Source organism: Balaenoptera borealis (genome assembly GCF_965194805.1).
Source record: "Balaenoptera borealis genome assembly, chromosome: 5".
In the NCBI taxonomy this organism is placed as follows: domain Eukaryota; kingdom Metazoa; phylum Chordata; class Mammalia; order Artiodactyla; family Balaenopteridae; genus Balaenoptera; species Balaenoptera borealis.
The window spans coordinates 61,035,070-61,058,041 of record NC_138862.1 but is presented as its reverse complement, the minus strand read 5'-3'; the positions used below and the strand labels follow the sequence as shown (position 1 = coordinate 61,058,041).

General features: G+C 38.4%; 1 protein-coding gene across 8 annotated transcripts in view; it reads left to right on the top strand.

The window, feature by feature from the left end:
- Positions 1-22,972, top strand: part of ZBTB20 (zinc finger and BTB domain containing 20) — a 799,945-nt gene that overhangs the window by 575,509 nt on the left and 201,464 nt on the right. The window contains exon 13 of one of the 8 annotated variants that reach the window (XM_082394692.1): positions 5-16,995. The exons of the other annotated variants lie outside the window; for them this stretch is intronic. The gene's annotated coding sequence lies outside the window, so the exon portion shown is untranslated. The remainder of the gene's footprint in view (positions 1-4; positions 16,996-22,972) is intronic. 8 annotated transcript variants of the gene reach the window in all.

Genomic DNA, 22,972 nt, shown 5'->3' with positions numbered 1-22,972 from the left:
GTAGACCCCTTTCCTCCAGCCTGATAAAGAGAAGCAGACTATTGAGAAGCCTTTGGTGTCCCTGCAATGGGTTGTCGATGGCAATCACACTTCACCTGCACCGTAGCTAACCTCTACCTTGCTGCAAGGTAGGCATTATTATCCCCAATTTAAAGATCAGAAAAAGACTTAAAGGGACCAAGCAGCTTGCACATAGTACACAACTAGTAAGTGACTTTGGTAAACACCCTGATCTCTCTGGTGCCAAAGCCAGTTCTCTCAGTCCCCACGCTGCTGCCTTCTAACTGAACAACACAGCACACGTGAAAGCATTTTTCAAACCAGAAAGTGTTGCACAGGTGGTAGTTTATGTGGGAAGCAGAAAGTCCTGAGAAGGGCAATGTTCAGATTACCCTGAAAAGAGAATAAATGGCTTTTATTCTAAACACTCTAAAGAGACTAGCAGCCCTTTTGGTTATGTACAAAAGGCCATGAGTTGTGCTTCTGTGTCATACAGAAGCATCCAGTAACAACTTCATATTCCTTTTTGACTAGCCTAGCCAGGAGCATAAATATCCAAAGCAGTTTTTGCCTCCTTCATATACAGGGATGCTCATGGACAATGCCATCCCAAGGAGAAAGAAGAGGTATGAGCAGAATCCTTGTTAATATAAATATCAACTTCATGAGCCATTTCATTTTAGTTTTCTGACAGGGTTTCTTCATGATAACTGCATGAAATAGGTAGTCATTCTTCTAAATATATTGATGGAGTAAAAGTAGCTCCTAGAGATACTATCTTCCATGTTCTAGACACTAATTAAATACGGACTGAATGAATGAGTTTTCAACATAGCTGGAAGAAACCCTACACGTTTGAAAATCTAGTTTTTAAGAACACTTCATGTAATTTTATTGGTCTTAGGTAATGTGCCTTTCTTATAAAATAGATTTTTCCCCCAAATCACTGTGTTTTTTATTGATTTGTTTTCGTTATTTCAAAAATGGCTCTAGTTGGCAATTCTTGGCATTTTAGCAAGGAGATAATTTGTAAACAAACACTTAAATGATATAAATAAACAGTTATTTCAAAAATTTTTAATGAAATGAAACAAATGATCACTGTTTTGAACTTCATTTACCTCATAACCAAAACCACTAAGCCTAACTATGACTAGTCTTCCCTTCATGGTACTAGGAGATGGTGTTGTATGCTATCTATGGACCCTCTGGTTCACTGCCTCATGTCAGACATAGTAGGCGCTCAATAAATCGTTGCTGAATGAATTAATGAAGTACCTCCAATTTGTTTGTCATCTAGCTTTGTGAGGCTTCCTGGAGTGGGGAGGGACGTGTTTAAATGAACAATATTTACCTATTTCCTGAGATTTTTCACGCTTACTCTCAAAGGTAAATGATGTATGAAAATCTTTAAAGAAAAGGACTTCAAAAGTTTTTGAGTTAAACTATCATAGGAAGAAAAGTCTTTCCTTTCTCAGAAAATAGCCATTGCTTTCTTTATGACCATTGAAACCTTGACTATTTTCTTGGTCTCAAAAGTATAAACTGTAATGTTATAAATATATGCTGATGTTGTTAAAAAGCTTGGGGAATGTAAATCTTTGGGTGTAGATAGCTAGTGTCCTTGGCTTTTTCTGGAAACAGGCCATTTTCTAATAGAATTTATATTAGCTAAAGGTTTTATAGTCAATTTATTAATTGTTAAGAAAATGAAGTACCAAAAAAGATAGGTAACTTGCTTCACATCACAGGAAGTCAGAGATGATATGTGATGCTGAGGGCATTGAAATCTCATTTATACCATTGATTTAACATAGGAAGAGCCAACAGGGTTCAGAAATTATTGGTTATGTATGTTTTTCTGGGTATTACATGTGTGTGAGATTTTTGGGGTTTCAATAATTATCTATTGTGATTCATGGTTTCAGTATAAATCCCCCCACCTTTCATTTAAACGCATTTATTGCATTGTAGTGCACCCAGGAGCAAATCCTGGCTGTGAACGTGCCAGGAACCGTGCAATAAATTATCAGTCTATTGAATAAAGCTGTTGAAGAATCGGTATTTATACTTTTGGAAAGGAATTTGGCCATGTCACTCTGAGTGGGTCTGATTAACCTGAACCTTGCCTGTATACCCCACTGCCAGAGGAGAAAAACCAAGTAGATGGAACACGTGTATCTTTTGTGTACCTGTCTGCTAGACCTCAAACAAGATTACTGTTGACAGGAAAAAAACAAATTTCCTTTTCATTCCACAAGGTAACTTAGCTGCTTTCAGATGCAAAAGCCCTTCCTCCCAAACTGCATTCTCCTTCCCTCACCCCCTCCCCTTTAATTCCTGTCTGGAATGGATTCCTCCCAAATAAGGATAATCCTGCCTTACTGTTTACTCACTTGGTTACCTTCTTGGGCTCTGCAGCGTCCACAACAGGCTTTGCTGCTTTTATTCCTGCCAGAATGCACTTAGGAGTTTTTATGATTGTTTTGGTTGAGGTGGCACTTTAGCTTTAAGCCCTTATATTTATGATTTATAACTTTCTCTCTAAATTGCATGTTGGACTAGAACTTCTCAAGCGTATTCTCTATTTAGACACAACTGTTTCATAACATTTGAAGAAAATATTGAGCATGGCAGCCCAATATACAAGAATTCATTTCACTCATCTGCCTTCAGAATTAGCTGATGTACCTGATGCATCATGTATTGAACATATCTGGTTGCTCAGTAATAAGCCATAGACATGTACCTGTCCTAAGGAAACTATTATGAAAAATATATATAACAGCTCTATGTACCTTTCAATAGAATAAATTTTAAATGATTATTCTGTGTTTCAGAAATACATGTGGACAACCAAATGAAGGTTAAATTATGGTCATTCATTCTTTAATGACAATAGTTGAGATGGTGCTATAAATTCCAAGAGAGGTTTGCAAAGCCTGTGTTACATATGTCACTTCGTTTAATCTTCACAATTACCTTACAAAGTGGGTATAATTACTCTGATAACAAGACTGCGAGAGGTTAGGTAATTTGCTCAAAGTCAGCTTGGCTAGTAAGTAGCATTAAAAGGACTTGAATCCCTATCTACCCATCTCTGGAGCCTTGGCTTGTCCTATTAGATGTTCCCATAAAGTTGAATATTCCAAGTTACTCTCTTAAGTAGTAGTTTCACATGAATACCTTTTGTCATATATTTAAAGAACAGACCCATATGTACTATCCCAGCCCACAGGTTGTTTTGGTTTTGTTTTTACATAAATTCTCTTTTCTTCTCCAGGGGATGGCTAGAAGTGAAAGTTAAAGGATTTATAGGGGAAATGGACAAATTCCTAAACAAGGATATGGTAATCACTCAAATGGGGCACTGTAATTTTAAACTAATTGCACTTTTCCAGTACTTTTGATTACATAAAACTCTAAGCAGACATCTAAGAGTTGAATTCTAATCTATTGTACTTTATATTCTTTCTTAGGAACTCTATCACAGACACATTTAAATGAAACATATATTGTAGAAAATCATATAAGGAATGTTGTAGAACTAACAGAGAGTGGCACTAGAAACCTTAATTTTAAATTTCATGACTTTTGTGCAATTAGAAGCTCAACCTTAACATTACATTAACTTAGCTTTTCTGCATTTAATTATAGATATTGGGTTAAAGCTATGGAAGTTAATATTTTAAGCCTCCATTAATGGTTGTAATCGATTTTTTGTATTATTTTTTGCTATAATAATCAAAAGAGCACTTAACCTGGACGGGAATAAATCTGGGATTCTGGAGATTAATATTAAATCTGCTAATGTATTGTCCTACCATTCCCTGGAAGACTAGGTTATCTGATGCTATATGCAAGAGCTTACAGGTGAGACGCGTCTCTGGAAAATGGCTTAGGTTTCAGTATTTCTCTTTGAACTGTCATAGTAGCATTGTTTTTTTTAGTTTCACAGTGGGATGTATTTTAAGCAAATGGAGGATGGGGATTCAAAGATGAAAGGAATCGACATAAAAACTAAAGGAATTGCTTAATTTGTAAATTTAACCCTGTGTCATGATTCTTCATTAGGGATATTTGCTATACTGATTCAGTACCAAGCACAGGGGGCAAATGGGACAGAAAGGGCACTAACTGTATTGAAGATGGCACTAGAAATTTGGAGGGCTCTTAATAATTAGGTACTTAAGCTCACCTAGAGAAGTGATTAGTGTTTAGAAGTGGAGACATGGCTACAGGAACACAGATAAATTAGAAGGGAACAAAATGTCCAGTTTGCCACAGTTCTTTTCAACAATAATAGCCTGCCCAAGGGATGTGGAAATACTGTTCACGCTGCTTACACAGTCCCCACAGTCTGTCTGGTCCCAGTAAGTTTGGCTGTGGTGGTAGAGATGTAGCCTGAGCATGAAGACCCCTGGGTTGCTTTTTGTTTCCTATCTCTGTCACTGACTCACCGATACTCTCAAATAAACCACATTCACTCGCTTGATTTTTCCATTCTCCTACTTGTGACATGGATGAAATGCCTTCCTCTTAGATAATACTAACCTTTATATCGTATTTTTAAAAATCGTGGGTTGAAAACAGTTTACAACTAAGAGAATGTGAATATTTACCGCACAGTCACTTGGCAAACACATGGTAGGATCTCACCAGGGGCTAGAGATACAAACACGGATGAAACATTGTCCTGGAGTAGCTCACAGTCTAGTGAGGGCTGTAGGGAACTGGAAGGGTGGGTACAACCTAGTAAAGAGATCAAATACAATAGGGTTACAATATTAGTGCAGTGCAGAGAAGGATGTGATGATCGGATATTTGAAAAGCAGTAATAAGTATGCAATGGTAAGTAAATAATAAAAACAATAATAATGTGATATAGTGGAAAGAAACCTGGAATAGGAGTTTGTTCTGGCCTTGCTGCTAACCATGTGTGATCCAGAGTAATACTCTCTGTTCCTGTGTTTCTTTATCTATAAAATGGCTGTAATATCTGATTGCTTATAATACAACGTGTCAAGTAAGAACTGTGTATATGGCAGCACTTTGAAAACTTTACAGTGCTATGCAGATATGTAGCATTATAACTATTATATCACCAAAAGTGGTAGAGAATCAACATAGTTAAATGGGTGATTCAGACCAAAACTCATTTCACCAAAAATGCCAAGTAACTGGAACAGAAGTAAACTTTGGTGCTTAAGTTTTATGAATCATGCCTCAGACTAAAATTTTGTTATATGGAATTGATAATGTTCTGGCCACAAACTAGCAATATAATTGTGACTTTCCAAAATTATAATTTTCTGAAGCTAGGAGAGAGAAACTTAAAACTGGAAAAAGCCTGGACACTTATACATTAAAAACGACAGGATGGAAAAGAAGGATTGTGCTTTTTCCAAATGTCAAAATTTTAAATCCTAATAAAATCCAATAAACAGGGTATTTACCATGGCTACAACAACTAGCAAAGGTTAGCATGGGCGAAGACTGGAAACCACTGAAGGTGCTAAGGGATAACAATGAGAATGCCAGCCCTGGATGAGTTTTAATCTCACTGGCATGTGCTCAAGTCAGGAGCTGCTTCTTTCATAGACTGTACCCAATCATAACCATTATTTAGAAGAGATTTTTTTTTAATGCACATATGATTTCATTACTGTGCTTTTTATTTTTTCATAGCAGCAGTTACTTTTGACTCAAAGTGAGAAACCTGTTCTTACGTGGTTTAACCCCCGCAATTTGAGTAACATGGCAGGGTGCTCAGACACAAGCAGGACCTGTCTCTATACATCTTAGACAGAGAGAAGAATATTCAAACATGTGTATCTTGCACTTAATTTAAACTGCGTGCTTGGTTACCTATCTCTTTGGCAATTCAGTATAAAGTTTTATTACTGTGAAATAGAATAGGGTAAGGATTTATGTCACACAAAAATGAATTTCCATGGATGGGAACACACATGAAATAATTTAGGTAAGCAGTATGTCAAATGAAAATTTAAGATGTTAGAGCTGGTGGTGCAAAGGAGGAAGCAAAGAGGAGTTTGTGTAATAGATGATAAATATATCACCAGGGGAAGAGAAAGGACCACAGTTGCTATAGGAGGTTATTATTAATGTTGAAGAATTGTACAAAACACTGAAGAATGAATTTTAAGACAAAGAAATCAAAGCAACTGATTAGATGAGGGGGAAGTCTCATGTGAATGTCAGTGGAAAATAAAACACTTAAAATCAATGCAAGCCCTTATAATTACACCCAGGAAGGAATGAAAGCCACAGGTCTAAAATTTCTGTAGGTTTAGACATTAGGGACTTTTTTTAAACTTTTCTTTTGCAGAGGTTATGGAAGGAACAGCAGTGAGCAAAGCTCCTGTCACCTCTGCAAAAATCCTTTCTTTCCATTGATTCAATTTTGCTTCAAAGCAGTCCCAATTTAAGAAACAGAATGTGAGAATGTTCACTCTCAGAACAGCTCTCATGATTCTCTGCTGGTTTACAGAGTAACTTGGGTATGATGGAAGGGTATGAAAATCTCCTTTTTGTCATTCTATACTTCTTGCCTTTTTTATATGTTTGTGTGAAGAAATTCATAGTGGTAGGTCTCTGACATTGAGTTAAAAGAAGTACTATTTTTAATCTGCCTTCACTTCTCTAGTCCTCAAACTTAGGTTAAAAATCTCAAAAAGACTGTGAAAACACTTTAGGATTTAGAATTTAATTAGCTAACTTAGATCAGGGACAGACGAGAGTAAGGAGAGTTTAATGTGTCTAACTCGATGTTGTTTACCGAGAGAGGGAGCACAGGAGGAGGAAGAATAGGTTTGTTTTGGGACTCGTACTCAAGGTTGCTGCAAGATGTTTAAAATGTCTTAAAATGTCCAGCACACCATAGACAATACAGGTCCGAAGCTACAGAGAAAGTGAGTGCTGGGCCGGAGATATTCGGGAGTTACTTGTTAGGAAGTGGTCGGTGAAACCGTGAGACTGGGTGAGATGACTCAAGGACAAGTTGTGAGGAAAAGACCCAGACCAGAATACTAGGAAATTCTAATGCTTAAAGAGTAGATAAGAAAGAGAGCCAAAGAAAAGATGAGAAAGGACAGTCAGAGACAGAGAATGAGAGAATCCGGCCAGTATTGAGGAAACCAAGGGTGAAGTGTTTCAGGGAGGGGCTGTGGTGAAGCCAACTACAAATCAAACAGAAAATGTCCAAGGAATTTGGCTCAAAAGAAGTCAATACTAACACTGAGAGTAAGGTATTATTTGAGATAATAGTTTATAGCTATAATTTCATAGGTGATAGGGCTAGTAGAAGCCCCCTGTAACTCTAGACATTTTTTTTTTATCCCTTAGTTCTCACATTTCTCAATTTATCTCTTCACTTATCCCCCTCTTTGGTATTTTTAAAAATTTTTCAAAATATTTAATTTGCACTTTATCTTAGGAGCATGGTTATTAGGAAGGCAGCACACAAAATATATTAAATGGCTACTGTTGTCACAATATAACATTTTCACTCTGAAAAAGCTCATCATTCCTGCCTTCCACCCAAATAGGACAAGAAAAAAGCTAGGATTTTTTTTAATCAAAACTTCTTTTACCACCGTCTGCAATTTCCAAACTAGCCATGTTCTATTCAGCACTTATTCAACTACCTAGAGATCTGTGAAGGATGAGGAAATGAATAAAACACATACTGTCCTCGAAGATCTTACATATCAGTATAAAGAATCCATTACAAGATGAAAACATGATCAAAGAGACATAAATAAAATGTCTTGGAAGGAGAGCCAATCTCTGGTTTAGAGGGCTTCTTATTTAAGGTAATATTAGTTTCCATAATGCATAAACCTCCAAGTCTCAGTGGCCTAATATAAAAGTTTATCTGTTGCTCAAGTAAAGACTGGTCAAGGATCCAGGTTGGCCGAAGCTCTGTCGTCTTCAGCATGTAGCTTCCAAGGTCACCTTGGGTGTGGCATCCAGTCAGAAGACTGGTGAAGGGAGAGAGCAATAATTGCAAAGGAACTTTTACGGGTTAGCCCTGGAGCAGCACATGTCACTTCTGCTGACATCCCACTGGCCAGAATTTTGTCACAAGGCTGTAGCTGTCTGCAGGAAGGGCTGGGAAATGGAGTTTGGTTATATATCTAAGAGAAAAAAATAAAGGTTTTTTTGAATAATTAGCCAGTGACTGCCTAAGGGTCAGGGAGGGCCTCTGGGGTAGCACTTAGACTTACAGACAATGGGGGAGTCCGTGGAAGAGTGATGCAGAAAGGGGAAAGGAGGGGTCGAAGGAAGAAGCAATTCCAGCTTCCCCTCCATGGGTCAGATCCACAATGTTGGTTGGGACATGTTAGCTTTCAATACAAACTCCTTAACAACATTGTTCTCTCATCTGAGAAAATTAGTCTATTTCTGAGAAAAAAAAAAAATCTGCAAAACATGGTAATTTACTTCACTGGCTATTGAATGTAAAAGCAGAGAAGGATCACGGACTTTCTCCTTAAAGCCTCATTTCAGAGGCGAAGAAAAGGAGCCCGGGGAGGCCTTACCCTCTGGGTCTCACCCCGTGAAGCACTGTCAAAACCAGGGTAGAGCCCAGGCCTCAGCTTCCATTCCAGTGCTTTTTCTGTGAGGGAAGCACAAGCTTTAGCATTTTTGGTGGGATGAAAAAAGGAGGTTAAATTCCATTCACCACAATTATGTAGAAATAACCATGGAGCTTCATCATAAATTGTTTCTGTCATCGTATTTAAATTCTACTGCCAAACGAAAGGAAGTCATCTAGTGCTGATGTAAAATCTCTTCTGTAATCAGTATAGTCCATATTTATTCCTTATGAAAAAGAAAAGCTTGTTTCTTATTCTGAAGACCAGCGTATATGTCCTCTTCTTCACATGTCTCATGTAGACATTTAACCGTCCAAATATACAGAGCAAGGGTAGAGGAAATCAACATGTTTACAATTATTCTCTTACCTAAATTTTAAAAGAAAGAGGGAACAAAAGGTGAGTGATGAGTGAGTTGTATGGCTATAATTGAGTTTGTGTTGCTTTCATTGTTACAGAATTTTAATTGGCATGGATGCTTAAATGTATATCAAAATGCATGTCACAACTTTTGTACAAAAATAAATTTGACTTTAGAACATGTTTTCTCAAGTGAGAAGGATAAATTGTCTCAGAACTTGTGATTCTTTACTTTTAAAAATCATAAGATCAACTCTTTAATTAAAAGGTAAAGAAAAGTACTCAATGTCCAGGTAGTCAAATCACTTACATCAGGATAATCTAGTATCATGAAAAATATCATGAAGGGAGAGATGAACTCTATCTTCAGAATAACTGGCCTAAGAATGACTTCTTTTATAGTATCATAAGATCCACTTCTAGAAGTCTTCCATCTCAGTGCAGGAAAAAGGAAATGACACTGGTTACAGCAAAGAATTTGTTCTAAATTTACTCATATCCATTTCAATCATAGGGCTTAATTGTTTTTCCTATTAAATAGTAGATCTTTTATATGCAAACATTCTCTTTTCCAAAACAATTTACGTGAATATGTAGCCAGCCTCTGGTATATTAAATACAGATATAGATCGACATATAGAGATAGAAATAGAAAATACTAAATTGGAATTACTGGTAAATATGTACTGCTAAGTGGTACAGAGTGCAGTTACATATACCCCCAACCTGTTTGACAGTCTTTTTTCCATGTGTTCTTACGGAGGCAGATTAGACAACTACTTTTTATACCCCTGAGATTATGGCAAGGTATTGCGAAGACCATTAGATAATGAAATACAACTGAACATTTATAAAAACCAGGTCTGAGAAAGTCTGTTAATAGAAGTCCAAAGATCTAGCTGTGTCTGGATGTGTGAGTATGTGATGGCAATGCTGTACAAGCCTAGATATCAAAGGGCTTCCTTCTCACTGCAGCCCTGTGAAGTAACATGGATATTGTCTTATCCACCCAGTGTTTTGGCAAGCAACAAAGGCTTATTGATAAACCAGTGCTTGAGTGCCAGAATTACTCTACTTCCTATGTAAGAACTGCCCTCCTGTGAGGTGCGAATCAGATTTTTTGGACCTGCCATCTAGTGGCCACTGCAGTAACAAGGCAATGGTATAACATTTTTGTCTTCATTTGAAAACTGGAGTTTAAATGTGGCTCATCTGTGGATAAGTACGGAGTCCCCTCCTCGTCCCTTACACACACAGCCATTCTCACAGAGCAACTTCAATCAGAACATTTGTTACACTCACAGGAAAAACAGGGTTTTCATACAAAATGGTACACTTCCCACCTAGAATTTTTAAAAAAGAAGGAGAAGGAGGAGAAGGAAAAGAAAGAAAGTCTTCCGTTATTGAGGAGAGATCTGGAGTGGTGAAGAGAAGGGGAGGGAGAGGAGGGGAGCGGGAAAGCAGGCATGTATTCTGTCAAGTAGTTCTACTTGTGAGACTAATTCTTACAAACTGTGCACCCAGCAGAGTAAACCTCTTATTTTGCTGCTTTTGCTCCGATCCCCCACATAGCTGTAATGTTCTAGTTGTTTTTCCCTGTCCTAAAAACCACATAGGCATGTGATATGATACATAATGTTGGCAAAGGAACAATTTACAAATGACTTAAGTAGGTAATTATTTATTAGAATATAGGCCGATAGAAGTCTGTGTTACCGTAGCAAAACCTGGCAAAAGGTTAGTCTTGTTTCAGTGTTTCTATTATAATCCCTGGTTATTAGTTTTCCTTTTTCCAGCGTCTTATGCATGGAATGTAAAAAAGCACAATGGGCTATTATTATTATTTATTATTTGTTAAAGAAACATGAATATACAGAGCAGAGGCCAGTTTGTGAACTATGCCAGACAGTCCCCAGCCCCAAAGACCTCACAATACAACTCTTAAGCAGGTCCTGAAAAATGCAAGACAGAATGAAAGCAGATGGATGAATGATACTTATTCAATATCTTAAATATAGAACTCAGTGGTACAGGTGCATCTTCAGATGTTATTTGAAAGAAGAGACAGAATATCTTGGCATTGTGTCACTTATTCGTAAATATTATAAATTTTATATTATTTGAGAAGTTATTCTAAATATACTGGGTGGTTTGAAAGAAGGTGTGAAAACCGATTCCTTCAAATGAGACAAAGGGCAAATCGAGTGAGAAGCAGGGACTGAACACAGTTAGAGAAAGTAGAGAAGGACCAGGCCAACGATGGAGCCAAGGAAAAATAAATCCCAAGGGGATACATAAAGTTTGATGAAAAAGAACTGCAATGATTTCTTTTTAAAGAAAGATTCAAATCAACCAAGAAGAAAGATGATCTTGGCAGCTATGTCCTGAACGTACTAAAATTGCCAAGAATCTCCAGGAACAATAATGGCAAAGACAATGATTTAGTTATGGAAATTGCAATGCAAGGGTGTAGAACTCTGCATGGTGGACAGAGGGCATGGTCCTGAAGACAATATCGGTACAGCAAGAAGATTAGTAAGATTTAGCAAAAAGCAGAATGAAAGGTGGGAAAGGAGTCAAGTTTGTCAGATTGTTGAAGATAGAAGTCAATGAAACTATCCAATGAAGCCGTGGTATTTTTTGGAACATTCATTATCTGTCCTATGTTATGTTAATTCTTACAGAGTGTACCATAGATGTAAGTCAAGATCCCTGAGCCAAAAATAAACCTGTGTTCAAAGTGAAAAGATAAGATTAACACCCCTTAAACAGTTACAAAAAATAAAGCAGCTGACATTATTAGGCATAGCAGGATTTTCGGGAAGGGAGAAATCAGCAGGTCTCAGAGTAATCATGGAAAAGCCATCCAGGAGATGAGACCCAAGCTGAGCCTTGAAGAATTGGTGTGTGGGGGGCTGACATTAAAAGCAGGGGAGAAATATGATGAAATCGTCAGGATAGAAATTAACAGGATGTTTGGAGGGAGCAGTATAATACCCTTAACTGCTGAAATGGTTGGTTTGAGCAGGAGGGGAAGTAGAAAGAGGTAGTAAGTAAAGTAAGGCCAGTGTGTGAACCTGAGAAAATTAGGATTCATCAGCATGTGACAGGGGTCCATTCATTAATTCATTCTAGAAATATTTATTGAGGGGGATATTATATTTCAAACACAAAACAGTCAAGGCTTTTCCCCCTTCCAGAACTTATATTCTAATGAGGGAAAATAGAACCTCCCTCCAACAAAAAACAAACAAATAAATGAACAAGATAATTTCTGATGATGATTAATACCATAAAGAACATTAAACTGAGTTGTAGAAAAAAGAGTGATTGGCAAGAGTAGTTATGGCCCAAAATGGGGAGAAAGTAGAGTAAATATTTGAAAGTGGAAATTCTTCAGACTTGGAAGTAATTCAGATAGAAAGAACAAAGGGAAGTCACGGGTTATTTACAGCTAGCTAGTCTGGGAAATTAAAAGTTTGCTAATGCCAGTCATATAAGCTGGGAAGATGGAAAGTGAGAGAGGGGAAAAGCTGGGGAGTGGGTAGGAAAGCTCACTGTCCCCATACCCCTTCTCATTGGAGTGATCGACTATACCTCTGGTTGCCACCTCCAGTTTCTTGAGGATTTTAGCCACTGGCTCACTAACGCTCTTTTCATTTCTACCTCATCACAATTCTCGGTCATTTCAGTGTCTAAATATATAACCCTTCCAATACTTTGCCTCTCAATTCCTTAATTCTCTCATGATCTGTCCTCTACCCTACCATAGCTACTCACTCCCATGGTTTTACTTTTGACCTTTTATTTACTAATAATTACAAATTTTCCATAACCTCAATTTCAAGCATCCCACTCTCCAACCCAATCCCACTGTTCCCTCTATTACAACAATCCCTGAAGCCTACTAGGGCCTCCAATACATTGATTCTACCCATAGCCCCTCATATTTCCCCTTCCTTATGTAGCCTAGATTCCATGGATGATGATTTTAATCATTTCTTTGCATACACCCTTAACTCCCTCAATCTTCTCTTGCTTCACTGTCCTCTCAACTGGCAAATCTCAACTACACCGATCATATGCAACTCCCCATCTATTCCAGGCCTGTATGCCAGCTGAGTGAGGCTGGAGAAAAGCACACAGGTAAACTGATGACTCTCACTTTAAACTCATGATCACTCAGAGAAGCTCTTAGTGCTGCCATGTAATTACATGACACTTCCCTGTCCATTCACTTTCCCATGCCACTACGAGAATATTTCTCATCTTTCCCTCTCTCAAACTTCCAACACCTCCTTCCCCGTCCTTACTCTCAACTTAGGACCCTCTTTCCTACTTCACTGAGAAAATAGAAGCAATGAAAAAAGAACTTGCACAAACACTCACTCCCCATCACACCTACGCTCCCATCTGCATCTGTATCCACATATTCTGCTTTCTCTCGTGTAACTGTGGATAAACTCTGCCTGCTCCTGTTCAACCTACCCCTCAGTGTGCATTAGACCCCACGCCTCTCACTCACTCATCCACCGTGCTCCTGAAAAATCTCCCCTTTCTCTTCCTTGATCAATTTTCCCTATCTACCAAATCTTTCCTATCAGCACACAAGAATGTTGTCATTTCTCTCGCCCTAAAAAATACTTTCTTATGATCCCACACTCCCTGTAACTACTGTCCCATTTCTTTGATTCCCATTATAGCAAAACTTCTCAAGAAATGTCATGGTACTCACTATAAACACTCTCCAATAATCCTATTCTCTAATTCTTTCTTGATCCCTCTCTAATTAGCTTTGCACCCACCAACGTGGTAAAGCAGTTCACACTGTTGGTGACTTCCATGTTGCCAAATCCATCAAGCAATTTGCAGTCTTTCCTGATCTCTCAGCATTGTTTACATGGCTTGTTATTCTTTCTCCATTAAAACCTGTTCTTCCCTTAGCTTTCAGTCCCCCACACTCACCTGATTTCTTTCCTACCTCACAGGCCATTTCTTCTCACTCTTCTTGGCTGATACATTCTCATTTCCCAACATGTAAACACTGGAGCGTCCTATGGCTCAGTCCTTGAACCTCTTTTTTAATCTCTGTTCACTTCCTTAATATTCATACCTAAGCTTACGGTTCAAGTTTGTATCTCTAGTCCAGGCCTTTACCCTAGGCTAGAATATGTGAATTCTAGGCTCACATATTTAACTGCCTACTCAAAATCTCCACTGGAAGTCTAATGAGAACCACAAACGTGACATCCCCACATGGAATTCCTTGTTTTACCTGACAAATAGGCATTCTTTCCCACCTCTGTAGTAAATAGCATCTCCATCTTTAGAGTTGTTCAAGTCAAAATTTTATTTCCCTCCCAGCCCTTTATCTCACAAATCCAACCTATCAACAAATTCTGCAGTTCTACCTTCAAAATACATCCAGAATCTTACCACTTCTCATCCTCACCACCATGCTATCCTGACTCAAGCGACTATCATCTCTTACCTGGATTATTGCAATAGCCTCCTATCTGTATCTTTTCTGTTTCTGGACTTGCCACATACAGTCTATTCTCAAAATGGTAGCCAGAGTGATTCTTTGTAATGCATGTAAAGTAATTTAAGTCAGACCACGTCTCTCCTCTGCTCAGAATTTTCTAATGGCTCCCCATCTACCCAGAGGAAAAACCAAAGCCTTTAGAGTAGTCCACAAGGCCCTAAACGTTCAGTTTCCTCAGTTAATTCTGTGTCCTCATTTAGCGCTTGATCCCTCACTCACTCCTCTCAAGTTTCATTGACCTCCTTGCTTTCCTCACCTACCATACATGATTTCACCTCGGGGCCTTTGCACTTGCTTTTCTCACCGCCTGCAGTGCTTTCCCCAGATAAGTCTTGTTTGCTCACTGTCTTCCGGTCTTTGCTCAATTTTCACTTCTAAGTAAGACCTTTCATAACAACCATATTTAAAATTGTACCCCCTTCCTTTGCTTCATTTTTCTTCATAGCAATTATTCCCTTCGGATAAATATTTTATTTACATATTTATTTCACCTTGTCATAGAATATAAGCCCCATGATTGCAGGGGTTTGTATCTTGGTGGGGTTTTTTTTGGTCTGTTTTACATTCTAAGAAATCCCCAGTGTCTAGAATAGTGCCTGGTATATAAAGGGTGTTAAGGAAATACTTGCTGGATGAATTGAAGAAAAAAATGAGTGCTTCTTTCTCTGAGTTTACAGATGTTTTTATTAGATGCAGAACTTAAAATTGTATCATTGGCCCGTGATTCTCCATGGCAAAATTTTCATTCTTCAAAATTAATTTTGAAAGTAAGAGCACTTTGTGCAGGTTTATCCAGAATATTAGATAGGCCACTATTTCTGTTTAGTACCCAAAGCAGCAACATCTAAAGCATTTTTTTTCTCATTTGTTAAATGCTTATCAGGGAATATGGCTGTGCTAGACACAGGTAATGACATGTGCAAAGGCTCAGAAATGTAAGAGAACATAGTACAACGGACTGTTACCATATTACAAGTGACAGGTAATGGAGGCCTAAGCTAATGTGGTGCAGTGGGAGCAAGAGACCTAGAAGTGTGAGAAACATCATCAAGTAAAAGGTCACCAGAGTCAAGAAACCTGATTGATGGAGAAAACAAAATGCTGTCTACCTTTGTCAGGCTATAAAGTGGAAAGTGATTATAAAAGAACTGGATAAGAGTGGAACTTGAACACAGAGGACATGAGTTGTAAAATTCCCTTTGTAGGATGTTGACTTAGAACCCCTCATCATCATAGTCACTATAAGAATATTTGGTGTGTTCATTGGTGACCCTAAAGAATCATTCTGGAAGGTGCTCCCAGATCAGATCCTAACTCTCATTCTTCCCAAAATAGTTGAGGTCCCAACTACTGAAATAGTTTGAGGTCCCAAATTTTCTGCCTAGTAACCTCACCCTTCCTGAAAGCATTTTTTCTTATTTTATTAAAAAATTATTAGATTATTAAATAGAATAATATATGTGTATATAGATAGGTACACACATGCACACACATAATAGTTTAAAACCCAATTAACTGTTAATATTGCTTTCTATGCACAAAAGCCTCCGTTGGTTATTAAAAGAAATTACATTAGAATTACAAATCTGGTGATTATTTGAGGGGTGATGATTCCCAGGTATGGGCCTTGGGCATATGGGTGAATATTGATGCTATTTGCTCACATAGAGAACATAGGAAGGAGAGAAACTATAAAGGAGAAGATAATTGAGCTTTGGACATGTTGTGATATCCAGTTGGAATTGTCAAGTAGGTCATTTGATATAGAGGGCTAGAGGTCAGAATTAATGGCTCAAGATGTAGATTTGAGAACTAATGGCTTGAGATATAGATTTCAGAGATTATTAATATATTGATGATAATTAAAATTTGGAAACAGGGATTTCCAGTGGGCAGTGGATATATTAGGCTGAAGTATGTGTAATAAAACATTACCAGACATAGACCTAGAGGTCAAGGACCTGGACATAATCACTTATCTGACATTTCCTTAGACTGGTTTTCTCCTAAATTCATTCCTACTCGTCCCCTAAACCAACCCACATCCTATCTCCAGCCTTCCTTTCTATTTAAAAACATCTACAATTCAACACTTGGACCCTTTACATTGCAGACATGCCTTGATCTCTGTAAAAACACTATACCTCAAAATTGTATGCAGAGAATTAGTATGTACATGAAAGCACACTGTCAGTGCACTTTAAGCTCTCATTATTTTATGAAACTATGGAATGAGCCTATTTGCATTGTGAACAATGTCCCCTAATTTATGTATTTGCTAAGAGTTTTTGTCAGATTTTCTGTGACCAGCGTGTATTCATCTGCTATAACGTCAAACCATTGGGAGGTTTAAGGAGACCCTTGTTAAAAAAAGAGAGGGGACTCATCTTTATTCTTTTTCTTTCCACTTTCAGGGCATGAAACATAGGCACTCAGAACTTAAGTTACTCCTTGCCAGCCAGCCTCTCTGTAAGTCAGCCATCCTCAGGAATGTAACTTTCAATTTTATTTTTCTCTTAGATTTCTTTTTTTTTCCTTGCCTTGAATCACTTAAAAATGTTTTCTTGCCATACCACTTTTGTCACCTCTAGACCTTGGTAGGTTCATTTATTTACTTTTTTTGTTTTAGAATATTTTATATCAGTTCTTTCTCCTCATACTTGAAATTTTCCTGATGGAGGCAGCCTTTGGGGGAAAGTTTATGTTGGTCTTATATTAGTAGTTGTAATCTCTGTGGTCCCGAATTTCTAGAATCTGTGATGGTCAGGGACTTCTCTTTGCTGTGCCTCTTTATTGGCAGTCTCACTTTCTTTCTCTTGTCTTCTCTTTCTCCCTCCAAAAAGCTTCTGCAAAATGTATCTTCCCCACCAATCATAATGTTACACTCTTAGTGTATGCGGTCTCTATGGTAACTAGGACACATGCCACAACACCAAGATTCCTGGAGCAACCATCATTGGCAGGAAATCGGTGCATGTACTCCTCTGGCACCATGGAAGTTTCCCCCACTGAAACTGGAATCAGATACTACTATTTTAATACACAGGGCAAAGAAGGGAGCAGAGGAAATGCTATAAACCCAGTCTCTCTACAGGCACATTATAGGGTTTTGGGGGATTCTTGAAGTTGATCTTATTTATTATAAAGCTAGACTGGTGTGCACACCCTGATCAGACATGGAGAAACTGGTTGAATTAGGGGAGGACATTCTTTTTCTTACAGACACATGACTAGACTCTAAACAAGCTCATTTTATTTAAATTAGGCTATATTCTTAGGTAAGCTCAGGGGAATTACCAATACACTGTAAAAATTATTCCCCACCATTGTAGAGACAGACTTTTTCAAGTGGTTTCTCCAGCAACTGCATATTGACCCAGTGGGGTCAAAAGTCCCAGGGGGGGCAGTTCATGAAGGGAATGAGGATGAAACAAGGTTTCATCCATCTGGTTGCTTCCTCTAGGACTGAACTTCTCCCAAATATATGGAGGACCATACTCCCAAATACAGTAGGACTGAACTTCTCCCAAATATATGGAGGGCCATACTCCCAAGTACAGCCCACTAGTAAAAAGGGCCTAAGGCAGAGTTTTACAGCCTTGGCCCTGTTGAGATTTGGGGAAAGATACATTTTTGTTATGCAGAGCTATCCTGTGCATTGTAGAATGTTTAGCAGCATCTCTGGCCTCTACCCATTAGATACCAGTAGCAATTTCTCCAGTCTTGACACTTAAAAATGTCTCTAGACATTGCCAAATGTCCCCTATGGGAGCAAAAATTGCCCGAGGACCACTGACTTAAAGCAAGATGCGGCTTGGGTAAGGAAAGAGAGCTGGAGAATTCCTTCAGAGGCCCAGGATATTCATTCAGTTAGCCATTCAGCAGGTATTTATTGAGTCCCTACTATCTTCCAGGCACTCTTCTGTGTATTAAGGATATAACTACGAATAGACAAAGGCCTGATCTCATGGCACTTCCCTTCTAGGAGAGGTATGCCATGTGTTCCTGACCAGCTGGATCCCTTTCCCTCCATACAGCTTAACAGCAAATGCTTCAAGCCAACTGAGGGCCAAGAAAAGAAAAACACAAGTTCATATTAAAGACTCTTTTTCAGTTTAGGAACCTCAAAAATGGCTATGATTTAAAAATGAAACTTGGCAAGTGATTAGTTCATATGTTTTAGTTTATAATGTGTTTTAATCATTTTTGGGTGTTTTCAAAACAAATGGTGAGATTAGGGGTATTTTTCCCTTCTATTTTTGGCCTCTTTCCTCTGAAGAGTCCTTCTCTTGTGTTTAGTTTTGGTGTTCTTAGTGTATTTGAAGAATACTTTTAAGTATTTGAAATGTGTGCACGTGGATGAAAGGAAATGAGGAAGAAGAAACATAAGACTTTGTGATCCCTGCTCAAACAAAGACCCATACGCCAGCCCCAAAGCCAGTACTGAGGTACCACTTCCTCAGGGAAGCTTCTCACAAAGCTCTCACGGCCAGGTCCCCTAACCCAGGAGTTCTTCTAGCTCTCTTCACACAACCTCATCACAATCGTAATTAAGAAACGGACTATGAACTTAGCCGTTCAGGTGTTTCCCTTTACAATGTAGGCTCCATGGGGGTCAGTACCATGCCTCCTCTGCCCACAGTTCTGCTATCTTCAGCACAGGGGCTGACACACTGGAGGTGCTTAAGAAATACGTGTTGAATGACATTGACTGACTGAGAAAGCCAGCTTTGGGGATGTCCTGCTCAAACAGTTTTCACCTGTGCACTGCCTGTGGATTACCCTACCTCCACACTTGGACTTTATCATGTTGATCTTTATTTTGTAGACTCTGAAGTAATGTGTAAACTCCTAAAACTATTATTAAATCAGAAAGTCTAAAGAACTGCTTAAGGTCATTAACCTTAGGGATATTTCAGGCTTATATGTAGATTGCAGGAATGTAAGGGAAATAACAGGGCATGGTATTTAGGAATATTTTTAAGTCTTAGTACTGCCCTGGGCATTGTTCAAGAGTTAGAGGGTTTACAGAATAAATGCTTGTGATTGTCAATGTAGGGCACAGAGTAAAATTACATAATTTTTTCACTTGTTTTCATGTTTGATGTCTGTTCCCCCCATTAGAATTTAAGTTCCATGAAAGTGGAGAACTTGTCCTATCTATAACTTTATCCTTGGTGCCTAGAATGTTATTTGACCCATAGTAGGTATTCCATAAATATTTGATCAATGAATAAATGGCAGGCATTCAATCAATCCTATGTTGATTAATAGATTAACTGCTTATTAGTATTCAAAAAAATACAGTAACATGATGAAGTTCTTATTCATTCATTCAACAAATATTGTTTGAGCTTTTCATATATACCATGCATCCTCGTATCCTAGAGCAGTGTCTAGCACATAGTAGGTATCAATTCAGGACTTGATGAGTGAATGAGCTACTTAGTATTCCAGCATACTCAAAGATGTTTATTTATTAAATGTGTTAGTTTACTAGGGCTGCCATAACAAAGTGCCACACAACTGGATGGCTTAAGTAACAGAAATTATTGTCTCACAGTTCTAGATGCTAAATACCGAAGATCAAAGTGTCAGTAGGATTGGTTCCTTACAAGGGCTCTGAAGAAGAATCTGTTCTATGCTTCTCTCCTACCTTCTGATGATTCGCTGGCAATCTTGAGTGTTCCTCAGCTTATAGAAGCATAACCCTGATCTCTGCCTTCATTTTCACATGGCAGTCTCCTCATGTGCTTGTCTGTGTCCAAACTTCCCCTTTTAAAAGGATACCCGTCATATTGGATTAGCAGCCCACGCTGTTCCAGGATTGCCTCATCTTTGTTAATCATATCTGCAATGACCCTGTTCTCAAATACAGTCACATTCTGTGGTACTAGGGGCTAGGACTTCAACATATGAATTTGAGGAGGACACGATTCAACCCATAACACTAAAACAGCAGAGATCTTCAGGTAGTAATATTTTTAAAGTTACTTTCTATTTTGAAAACATCAACTTCTCAAAATAGCATCTAGTTTTATAATTCTATGTGGAACTCGATGTGGTGATATTAATAACGTTTACTATATTACACAAAAACGTGTGTGTTTATAGAGAGGAAACATGAAGAAAGTCCCAGAGGCATGAATGTACAGAGTACATTTTGTTAAATGATGTATGACCAGAGAATGGGTTACATGGGGAAGACTGCTAGAGGTTTTGAAGAGATTTTACATGAATTCAAGGCATTCGGATTTTATTTTGTAGACATCAAGGAACCAACACAGAAGTCAAAACCTATTGAACTGTAGAAGGGTACTAAAAGGATGAATTTTATTGTATGTAAATTATTCATCAATGAACCTGACTTTAAAAAGAAAGAAATAAAACAAGAAGGTTGAAGAATAGATCTTAGGAACTAGCAATTCAGAGGTTTTTGGAGACCTTGGCAGTTTAATTGGAAACACAGGTAGAGAAACCAGATTTTATTGTGCTGAGGAATAAATTGGAGTTTAGGAAGCTCGAAAGTGGTTCAAAGGAGGGAAAGATTGGGTCCACACAAGATGGCTTGTTGTTTGTTAGTTTGTTATGGTTGTTATTGTTTGTTTTACATGTGGGCAACTGAAGCATGTTGGCATGCAGTAGGAAAATGGAAAATACAGAAGAAAGAAGGAGTAAGTGATATAGTAAGATCCTGGAGGAGATTATTAGTGCCAGAGAAAAAAGTCTCTCAGATGTTAGGGATGGGTTCTGACAGAGGTAACATGGTGATGGGACTGCCATTTGATGGTTTCTGTCTTCTCTGTGAAAAAAGAGGCAAGGTTAATACAGTAACTGAGAATAAAGAGTAGGAGGTAAGTTACAAGGAGTTAATTACAATGATAAATGGAAACTGGGGATTAAAAAAGGAAACTGACTAGGGAAAGATAAAAGAATTGTAAAGTAGTCCCAGAACCCCAGCTCAAGTTGGAAACCAGGACTCTGGAAGGGCACCAGGCTGTCCAGTTTTTCAATTTTTCCTCAGCATTGCTCAGCAGCCTGGGAGCTGAGGCAAACATACTTGAGTGGGTTCTTCTGGCCTCAAGAACTAGCGAGCTACAATTGAGAGCCATACATGAGGAAACTAATGGTGGATGTCTTAAAATTAACCATGAGGGCCCAGACTGGTAGAGAAGAAATTGGAGATTAATAGCCTAGGAGAAAAGAGAAAAAAAAAAAGAAAATCAAAAAGTCATGGTAAGAAGGCATTTATTTTCTGGAGCCATGTATATCCCAGGAAGGAAGTCTGCCCCTACCACACATACCTTTTGCCACTGGTCGCAGAGAAATCACAGAAAGTAGACTGAACACTTTGGAGGACATAGTCTGGACTCAGAAACATAGCCTGGAGGTCAGAGTTTCATTCCCAACTTTGCCAATAACTTAAGACTGCCATCATTACCACCATTATCACAGAAGGCTAATCCTTAGGAAAAGAATATACCTGTGTGTGTAAAAGTGGAAGAAAGAGGAACCTTCCATGGGACAATGGTGAAAATTGACAAGAGGCAAATATTTTTCCTTCTTGCCTCAGATTCCAAAAGCATACTGATGTTTCCCTCAAAGCATGCTCTTTTATCTCTCTTAGTTTAAGATTCTCTGTTTATTCGGTTACAGAATCTCCAGAGCTGGCACCCTACTTTAGATACTCACTCTCCCTTTCTGGGTTTCCTCTTTCTTCTTGCTTCCTCCTGTCCTTGGCCATTGAATGTTGTCATATGTCCCAGCATCTTCCCCCACCCGGTGACCAAATAAAGTATTTCCATAAGCTTTGTATTAGAATTTTTTCCAAGACGACAAGGCTTAAAATGGCGGCGCTTGGTTACAGGATACATTTAGGTACCTCACAGATGACATGGTGCAGCTATCCCTTCATTCCCTATGCAGTCAGATGAACCTGAGCGTCTCTCTGGAATTCATAAGGCACCTCTGCTCCTGCGGGCCCTGCCTCCATATGTCAGGGTGGCAGAGAAGCCACCCATGTTACCCACTGTGAGGTGCCATGCTCTGGTTATCCTTTATCTGCTTGACAACACACAGGGTTTAGTAGTTCCCCAAACCCAATCAGAATTCCCAAGCTTCTTCTCTTGGTATTGTCATATATAAGTACAAAAAATAATTTGGGGGAATTTCAATAGACAGCTCTAAATTCCCTTTCTCCTAACAAATATGAATCCTTATACAATTCCATTTTCCCCCGTTTTTTTTCCTGCTCATGATTCTCTTATAGCTCTTTCCAGTGATGCTAAAAACCAGCTGGTCTGGAGATTAATATGACCAGACATACCATGAATTTTTTAAATCTCAAAATTCCCAGTTTCTAGTTCTTGGTCAATCAAATATAGGTTGTATTTTCTTGTGTATATATAAATGTACAGTATATCATCCTGTCTTCTCTAATTTTTTT